The sequence below is a fragment of the Sinohyriopsis cumingii genome, chromosome 8 (assembly GCF_028554795.1).
Source record: "Sinohyriopsis cumingii isolate HCF-2022 chromosome 8, ASM2855479v2, whole genome shotgun sequence".
Classification (NCBI taxonomy): domain Eukaryota; kingdom Metazoa; phylum Mollusca; class Bivalvia; order Unionida; family Unionidae; genus Sinohyriopsis; species Sinohyriopsis cumingii.
Genome location: NC_142968.1, coordinates 66893081 through 66902535, shown reverse-complemented (window position 1 = coordinate 66902535; position 9455 = coordinate 66893081). Strand labels below are relative to the sequence as shown.

General features: G+C 37.3%; 1 pseudogene; it reads right to left on the bottom strand.

Annotated features, from left to right (window-relative positions):
- Positions 1 to 5353: 5353 nt before the first annotated feature.
- Positions 5354 to 8798, bottom strand: LOC149793726 (fibrinogen C domain-containing protein 1-B pseudogene; annotated as a pseudogene).
- Positions 8799 to 9455: the final 657 nt, after the last annotated feature.

Below are 9455 nucleotides of genomic sequence, written 5' to 3'. Positions count from 1 at the left end.
ATATAGCGAGCAATCTGCACCAGGAGTCAAACACTTTGTGATGCTATTAATTTTGATATTGAAAAGTGTCACAGATAAAATACTGCCCTGGGGGACACCGATCTCTTGCTCGTGCAGATCTGATAAAATAGAGCCCACTCGTACCTTGAATTTTCTGTCTGAGATAAAGTTGGATATGAAAGAGGGCAGACGGCCTTTTAGATCTAGATCGTGCAGGTCATTTAGTATCCCGTACTTCCATGTCGTGTCATAGGCCTTTTCTAAATCAGAGCAAACCGCTACTAAGTGTTCTTTCTTGATAAATGTATCGCGAATGAATGTTTCTAGTCTAACCAGATGATCGTTCGTGCTCCGGCCATATCTAAAGCCACTTTGGAAAGGAGATATTAAATTGTTAGTTTCCAAGTACCAGACAAGCCTAGAATTGATCATTCGTTCCATTGTTTTGCACACACAGCAGGTGAGTGCAACTGGTCGATAGCTGTTAGGGTCTGCGCTATCTTTACCGGGTTTGGGAACTGGTATTACTGTTGCCTCTTTCCAAATTTTAGGTACATTACCAATGATCCATACATTATTGAAAATTTCCAGAAGGAATGTTCATGAAGGTTCTGGGAGGTGTTTCAAAAACTGGTAATGTATTTCGTCGAGCCCTGTGGGTGTATCGTGTGCCTTATTTAGAGATTCCATCAGCTGAAACAGTGTAAACGGTTGATTATAATCTTCTGAAGGCTTCTGAATAATTAGAGGATGGTGAATTTTTGGAGAAGCTATCAGCAAGTATATTAACTATGTCATGTTTGGAATTGATATTCTTGTTGTTTAGTTTGAGAAGTCGAAAGGAATTGCATTTTCCCTTTCCATTTATTTTGCGGATTGTGTCCAAAACTTTCTTTATAGAGGAACGAAAATTAAAGTTGAAACATATTTTTTCCATGATGCTCTTTTACTTTCTTTAATCGTGGGGCGGACTTTGGCCCGAACAATACGGTACTTAATTACATTTTCGGGCGTTGGACGATTATTAAAATTTGTCAGTGCTTCTCGGCGTTGTCTAATGACCTCTTTACATTTTTTTGTGAACCACGGTTTTGAGGGCTTTTTACTGTTTGGTGAGGACTTGAGAATGAATTCTTCTGCAATGTCGATTAAAACAGAAGTAAAAGGGTTATTGTCGCTTAAAACAGTATCCCTGTTAAGTCTAGTTGTACAAATTGTTTCAAATTTGGCCCAGTCGGCTTTCTTTAATTTCCAATGTGGAATTGCTTCGTCAATTGTAACGTCGGTGTTGTTGACATAGATTGGAAAGTGATCACTGCTGTGAAGGTCATCAGCGACCTTCCATTCATAGTCCAAAAGCAGCGATGGGGAACAAATTGTCAAATCGATAGATGTGTATATACCCGTTCCTGGGTGTAAACATGTCGGTGATTTGGTATTATATAGACACAAATCGTGTCTGGAAATGAAGTCTTCTATTCTGTGACCTCTGTCACTTATGTGATTTGATCCCCATAAAATGTTATGGGCATTAAAATCCAAGAGTAAAACAAAGGGTGCGGGCAGTTGTTGAACAAGATTGTCTAATTCGTTTGGTACTAGGTTGGTGTTTGGTGGTATGTAAATAGAATAAAAGGTAATCACTTGATGTAAATTTGTGTTTAAAGGGATGACGCTGTGAGGGGCGTTGTTGTTCACAATAACAGAGACTCCTCCTGAGGCCCTGTCAAGATTTTGAGAGTAGATGTTAAACAGGGCGTAGTTTTTAAGTGTGATGTTACTCGTATCTTTCAAAAATGTTTCCTGAAGAGACAGTAAAGCAGGATCATGTTCGTTTAAAAGCAAAAGAATATCATGGTATTTGGCTTTAAGTCCTCTACACCTCCATTCTATGATGGTATTCCTCATTACAGGTTTATATTGAAGATTCTGGAGCTAAGTTAGACCTTTCGCGGAGGCAATCTGTTTGGTTATTTATCTGGAGGAAGTATGGGGGTGTATTTTTTGTTGTTAGGTCTGGAGCCACCTTAAGGATATGGAGCAGTTTCTTCTACATCCACATCCTCAAAGTCTCCAAACCTATTGTGCAGCTTTATGGGGTTATCAGACCCCTTTTGCTGCCTATTTGTTGGCGACTTTGTATTTATTGTTTTGGTGACCTTGGTGGTGGAGTATTGTTGAATGTTGTTTGCGTCGATGTTGAGTTTTTCTGGGATTTGTAATGCGGAATGTTCGAGTCGGAAGGGGATTCATGTGGGTTTGTTTGGGTTTGGGCTTCTTTCGTTGCTTTTCGGTTGCTGTGCACTACAGTTGAGAAGGATGGGCCGGGGAGTGATGTTCTAGCTTGTACAAGCTTCCTGGCCTCTGGATAGGGTATGTTGGACGTGTATTTAACCCTCTGTATTTCCTAATCCTGTTTCCATGTGTTGAATTCCTTTGAATTAGCATGGTGTTCCTTGCTGCAGTTGACGCTTTGCACTCTGATTCCCGATGGGAGGGGTCGCCGCATCGGCCGCATATTTGGCTTCTAGAGCATCTGTCTTCATGATGACCATATTTTTGATGTTTGTAACATCGGAGGTGATTTGGTATGTATATCTCAACCTTAACTTGTAGGAATCCAGCTTTGACCACTTTAGGTGCTCTTGGCTTGTTGAAGGTGAGTATAATAGTGTTGGTGTCATGCAGATTGGTGTTTCGTTTGATACGAATTCTGCGGACTTCAGTGACACCTTCATTTTTCATGCCCTCGACGATTTCTTTGTCGTTGACTCCAGCTAGGTCACGGCAACGAATGAGTCCTTTTGATGTATTAAAAAGTGTAGAGTGGGCGAAACAGGTTATTGGAATATCGTGGGAAGGTTTTAATTTTTTGAATATTTTTAGTATGTGCTTTGCGCTCACACTTTACGAGTAGGCCGCCTGGTTTTAGATTTTTGACACTTTTTGGCTTGCCGACTAATCCAAGTATAGTCTTTTTGATTATAAATGGCGATAGAGCAGCAAGTGGTTTCGATTCGTCTTTTGATTGGATGACCATGAAGTGAGGAAATGATTCCATACTACATGGTTCATCATCCGACTCTGATCCAGTTTTGGTACATTTATTTTGGTTTTTGTTTGGAATTATCCATGATGGCTTGATTACAATTCAGCACCTTTGCTCCCAGCCCACCAAGGAGCCCAACAAGGGGACACTTTTCAATTGCCTTGGACACAGATGCCATACTCAGGTGATAAAATTACCTTTGATTTGCCCCGTGAAGTCGCCAGTTTCTAGGGTCAGTAAAATTACCTCCCGATTGACCCGTTAAGCCACAGGCTTCTAGGAATTCTTCAAAGACTTGGGAAAGGGAAAGATAAAGGAATAGACTATGGGGGCAACAGTGGTATCAAGAGAGATACAAGGAGAAAGATAAAGAAGGTGAGAGAGTAAATAAAGACTTCCTAGGGCTCGGCGTGACCAGCCGATTTGTCGGGACCGGGCCCATCCCGACCACCCGTCTAAGAGAAGTAGAGGCCAAAGTAGTGTCTTGCATCGGAAAGCCTCTGCTCAACTACCAGGATCCTTTCCTTCCCCGACACGGGACGCAACCCACGGCAAACAGGTTGCTCTCTACTTAGTTGCCTTTTACGACACGTAGTGAGGCACGTCGGGCCAATTCTACAACCCCGGACCTGCAGGTGGCCAAAGTTTGAGGAAAAGAAGGAGACTTATACGATGCCCTCTATGTTAACAGAATAATGTTAACATAAGCCCAAAGGCCCTTTTCAGGGCCTCTCATATGCCTCGAAAAGAAATGACTTTCTTGCCTTCCCCGCACAAAAATGTTTTTTTAGTATGTTGTATAAGTATTTGTTTCTTGTCTGTTGTCTATTGTCTGTGTTATATAAGTATCTCATGTTAAATTCCCATTGTCCCTAGACAGTACCACCATGTTAAATTCCCATTGTCCCTAGACAGTCCCAATCCATTGTCCGTCTATAGTCGCACCCATGTTAAAATTACCCATGTTAAATTCCCATTGTCCCCAGGGTAAAAACACCTATTTTTATTAACTACTTATATATCTTTCCGCCTTGCGTTTTGCAGTTGCTTCGAAAATAACTTCCTAAAGGTAGAAAGATTAAAAGATATATTCAAAACCACTTCTCATCTTGGAATAATTGTTAATGCCAGTCATAGTAAATCCTTCACTAAATTAAGGGTTTCATCATACTTTTAAATACCAAGACTGGTAGACAATTAGGAAAAGAATTACATTAAAAATGTCTGAGCTGGGCGTAAATAATGAGAGCGAATAAGATATAGTTTTCTCTTAATCTGTTCTATATACTTCTCACATAGAGAATCGTATAATGGTCCTTATTATTCGCAAAAACCAAGCATGTACAAATTACTTTAATTACACAAAAATGAAAATTTAACAAATCTAAAATACCCAGGTAACTATGTGTATAAGGTATTCCATGTTAGATTATCTTCTCTCGCCTTCGAGTTCTCTGTCTGTCTATCCCCAAGAAGTTATGTGCACAGTCTTTTATAGTCATTATTTCATTTATGCGTTCATTCTTTTATGCAACAGAGCATTTTATATGATTTATGTATTATACTTAATATATGGACTTTTGCTTACATCAAATCGAACATTTGTGTTCTTATTCAGACTTTATCATCTGCATATGCAGAAAATGTAAACTTTAAAGAGCCTCGTTGGTTGTCATCCATCATTCAGTGAAGAATATCACAAGTGTAAGGGACATACCATTTAATTGTTCTGGATGTGGTGTGGTGAGTGTGTCAAAAGAAGAGTAAAAGCTAAGGCCTCCTCGGTACGTGCGTCTTTCGTTATAGACAATAAAATGTTGGTCTGCATCTATTTCATGTAGAGTTCTCGTTTTAGTTGTTACTGTCATGGCCATTTTATTTAAGGTAGTCAAATAAATTTCATCTAGAAGATATTCAAACGTAAATCTAAGGGACAATGATGAGACTGACAGAACTAGCTTCGTCACTGTTGACAACATTGTATTATATGGGTTAATATTGGATGTTATTGCAATTTATTCAGGAGGAAAAGACTGTACACAATTTTAGGTTATTGCTCCTATCTAGATATAAAAACTTATTTTGAAGCAACTTTCGAACGGTATCGTAGGTCACCGTGCTTGAAACAAACATTGAGCAACTATAATTATCAGAATCATAAATGATACCATATCGTACAAAATGTAAACGCAGGCCTGTTTTTTTTTATATTGTTTAATACTGATACACAATTTCCAAACGAGACCTTTGATTAAAAATTATATATTATTTCATAAACAAAATAAATAAGCAAAAACAGTGTCATTTATTTGCGATAGGTTTTTATTTTACAATGGCATTGTGATCTAAAATCAACAATGTCTTTAAATCACATTACGGCATAGTGGAGAAAGTCTTGGCGAAAGTAGAGCAGCACATATAAGAGAACGTGGCCTTTAGCTATATTTAAATGATAAAGACTGACACAGCTATTTATCGTACTTTAGTGAACAATAAATAAACAAGAACAACGTCAAAACAACACTATTACACTTCTAGAAGGATATAACCACATTCCTTATTACGATAGAGAAACAATAATTACGAGTCCAAGTTCCGTACAAAATTGGTTTGTGCTCACTTTCATTTCTACTGCATAAAAAGAACAAATATTGAACATAATTATTCTGTGATAAATACCCCAACCCTGCCCCATCCTACACACACCACTCAAGAAAAAGAAAATGCTGGACTACCATCCTTACTACTGCGTGAAAAACAAAACAATTCCATCACCATGTCTCAAATCTTACAACATAACTACTTTCCATATTTCTCAGTGAGAAATAAAGAAAAATCCAGATCGTCCTTTACCTCAGTACTTGACGACCTTACTTACAACTACAGTAATATTAAATATTATAGTGGTTGGATGCTGGAGGTCGCGGATTCGATCCCCCGCCGAGTCATACCAATGACTTATAAGAATGGGACTAACACTTGAGTAGGTAGGCGCTCAGCATTAAGATGTTAGTGTTAGGACAGGTCGGCCAGATGTCAGGGTAATGTGACTCGGTGGGACATGATGCTGCATGTCTGAGACACGATCACCAGTGCTAAACATCACTACAAACTGCCAAAATGCAGACATCGTAGCGATAATTCTACGCAATTACTAAAACTACGTTAAAATGCAATCACACACACACACACATACACACTACATTAATAAACGCTCCCAAAATAACCATGCCCCTTAAGTTACTACTTTATTTGCTGCTAATTTAGTGAGAGCCATATAATAGACATCAAGAGATGGATGGTACACGTGGGAAATAAGTTACTAATAAGCCTTAATTTACAAAATGACAAGAAGAGCCAACACAATTTCATAGCCGTAGACAGAGATTTACCACTGCAGAACAATTTTAAAAGCTGAAGACGCGTCTAAATACAAATTTAGTACTTTATCTATTACTATTCAAGTCATTCAATCGACATGACTAACATCATATGACTTGCTTTACCTTGCATGATATATGCAACCAATTGAATCGAGGATAAACAGAGGTATATGTTCTTTGCCAAGAAATAATAAAAATAAAAGACTTAATTAAAGATCATTAAGTGTTAGGCTTGACGAAATTAAAGCAGACAGAAAGGGAAAGGAGACATTGAAAATTGAATCAAAGACGGCAAAGAGTATTGTATTGTAAGTAAAAACGGGCGAAATGAAAATGAATGGACAAAAGCACACAAGAGTCTTATACAAAATGGAAATAACTCCAGGGTTTTGCTTTACGCAAGGTACCTAGCCATGAGTATCCTGGCTTTATTTAATTAACTGATTGTTTTAAATGTTAACTTGTAACTGTTAATGTATTTCGTGTAATAGATGCATTAATAGCTAATTTGTTCGTGAATAACACTAAAACAAGAAATATGTGTAATGTATTTAGCTTCAAATATGCTTATGAATATTGAGCTGAATACAAGTTACACTCAGATGAATGAGATTGACATTAAAACAATAAAACAAAATCGTTCAGAATATTTGTCAATTTGAATCCTGACAATTTAAACCTTTCAAAACTTACACACTCAACCGACATCAGACAAAAATCACTGACTTAAATTTACAGCGTAAAAACACATGCACACTATAAGGAAGAGAACACAGAAAAGTGTGTGATATACATGCTAGAAGTATCAAACTTTGCTGCTTCAGCAGCAATTGCTAAAGGAGAATCAATAAGGAACGATTTCGCATTATTTTAAAATAAGAACAAATATAGATTCAAGTTATTTGATCTTACTGCTGAATAAATAAATGAGGCATAAAAGAAATGAAGAATACATGGAAATATCGGTCAAAATAGACATTCAAATTTACGTAATAATCTATCTCCATTTAGAAAAAAAATAAAAAATATAATTGGAACTGCGTCCCTTTCAAACGCAATTGGGACAGCAAGTTTAAATGGTTCGATTAAATGAATATGCGTGCGTCCCTTTATGATGAAGGTATTTTTGATATAATAATCGCGGTGTCGAAAGTCGCAAATAACATGAATCTTTTTGGACCAAGTTTATTTCAATAACCCTATTTATGCAAATATGTTTCATTTCGGCGATATCTTCACATTTTTAACTCTATTAATGTGAAAATGTTCTCCTTATTTTCATGTCTGCATATATCATGGATGTATGATATCCGGCAAATGCATACCAATTTATACCTTGTCCATAACTGGTGGATCCGTAGATTCCATTTAAGTTTGAAGAATGGCAAGCACTGTACCACCAACCACCTTTGAAATCATTGGCACAATTTGTCGAATTGGTTTTGTCGTTGTCCCTATCTTTGGTGGTAAATTTCTGACCGGAATGCCCAGCAAAAGAATCCCCAGCTGTTCCACTGTAGCTTTTTACAATAAGAATATATCCGCTACTTTCGTCTCCAACTGAGAAAGTATCATATACAGCAAAACTGATATTTGTATCTGAAACAGCCAAGTTTATATGTAGCTGGTAATCAGAATGAGCCGTGAGATCATGTATATTGTCATTTCCGAGCCATACGTTTCCATTCGGATCACCAAATCCCTCTTTATAGTCAACCCACTCACGAAAAAAATCAACATCTCCGCTGACTCTTCTCTGAATGACAGTCCATCCTCCACCGGCTGTATCCATGTCACATCGAACATAAATACCATTAGGATGTCCTTTGGGATAAATAATGTAGCCTCCAGTCTTTCTAAAACCCATCTGGTAAATGTCCTGGCAGTCTCTTGGTTTTCCGAAATAGTCATTCTGGCATGTTGATGAAGCCACGTTTCCACAATAAGTTTGAGGTTGGGTACAATAACAATTGCAGGCGCAGTGACATGGGCATTGAGAATGTCCGCTCTGAATAAATTCTGCAAAAGTCAAGACAGCGAATAATAAAGCAACCATTGCCACGGTATAGAACATTGACCAAGACGTTCTCAGTTAAGGATTGTGGTAGCGAATAGCTTGATATGGCGTTGTAAGGAGGAACTGTGTATTTGTATATCCTACATAAGTGTCAATACACAAAAAGAGGTGGGACTTGAATAATGAATATCCATTTCGACACACTGAGTTCACGCTTAGATGATTTTAATAAACTCACTATAAACAGATTTAAATGGTTTTTGCCAGAATAACAAATGATTCATTTTCCATACGAGAAAGTATTCTTTCTCTAATGAGACGAATTGCAGCCAAATTCACACTGTGAGCTACACAAATTAACCTCATTCCGGATATAGGCATACTAGAGGAGGAAATTAAACTTCCCGATCTCCATAATCGTTTGAATTTTGTTTAGATTGCCATTTGTAATGTTTAGTATAAATCGCTGCATGTATCATCTTATATCGTTCTGATTTCACCAATCCAGTCTAAAACGAATGTACAGATTGTATGTTATTTTCTTAGCTCTTTTCACTAATTCATTCATGTCTATTTGTTTAACTTTCTGTATCTTCTCACTTTTTATTTTTCTGCTGCCTGAAAATTGTGTTGTTGTTTTTGTTTGGTACCATATGTTTGTCCAGGCAATTAATTTATACCTTGAAATCATCAATCATTTTTAATTGGTCATATCTTCTGTTCAAGTTGAGATTAAAAGGGTCAGAATTTGCCTGATATTTGTGAATTCTTTAATTGTTGTTATTTCATCTCCAAGTACATCAGAGACAAATGTCAAGAGGCACTAGATTTAGAACATCTCGTGCCAAACACATATTAAAGAGGTTGTACACGTCATAAGTAAGACCCATCCGTAGTACATTGTTATTTATATCTATAATCTTTGTAACTCCTGGTGCATGATTATATTTAATTTTTGTAAGTTTTATTCATGGCTGTAAATTACATGTAATACCTTTTGCTATAC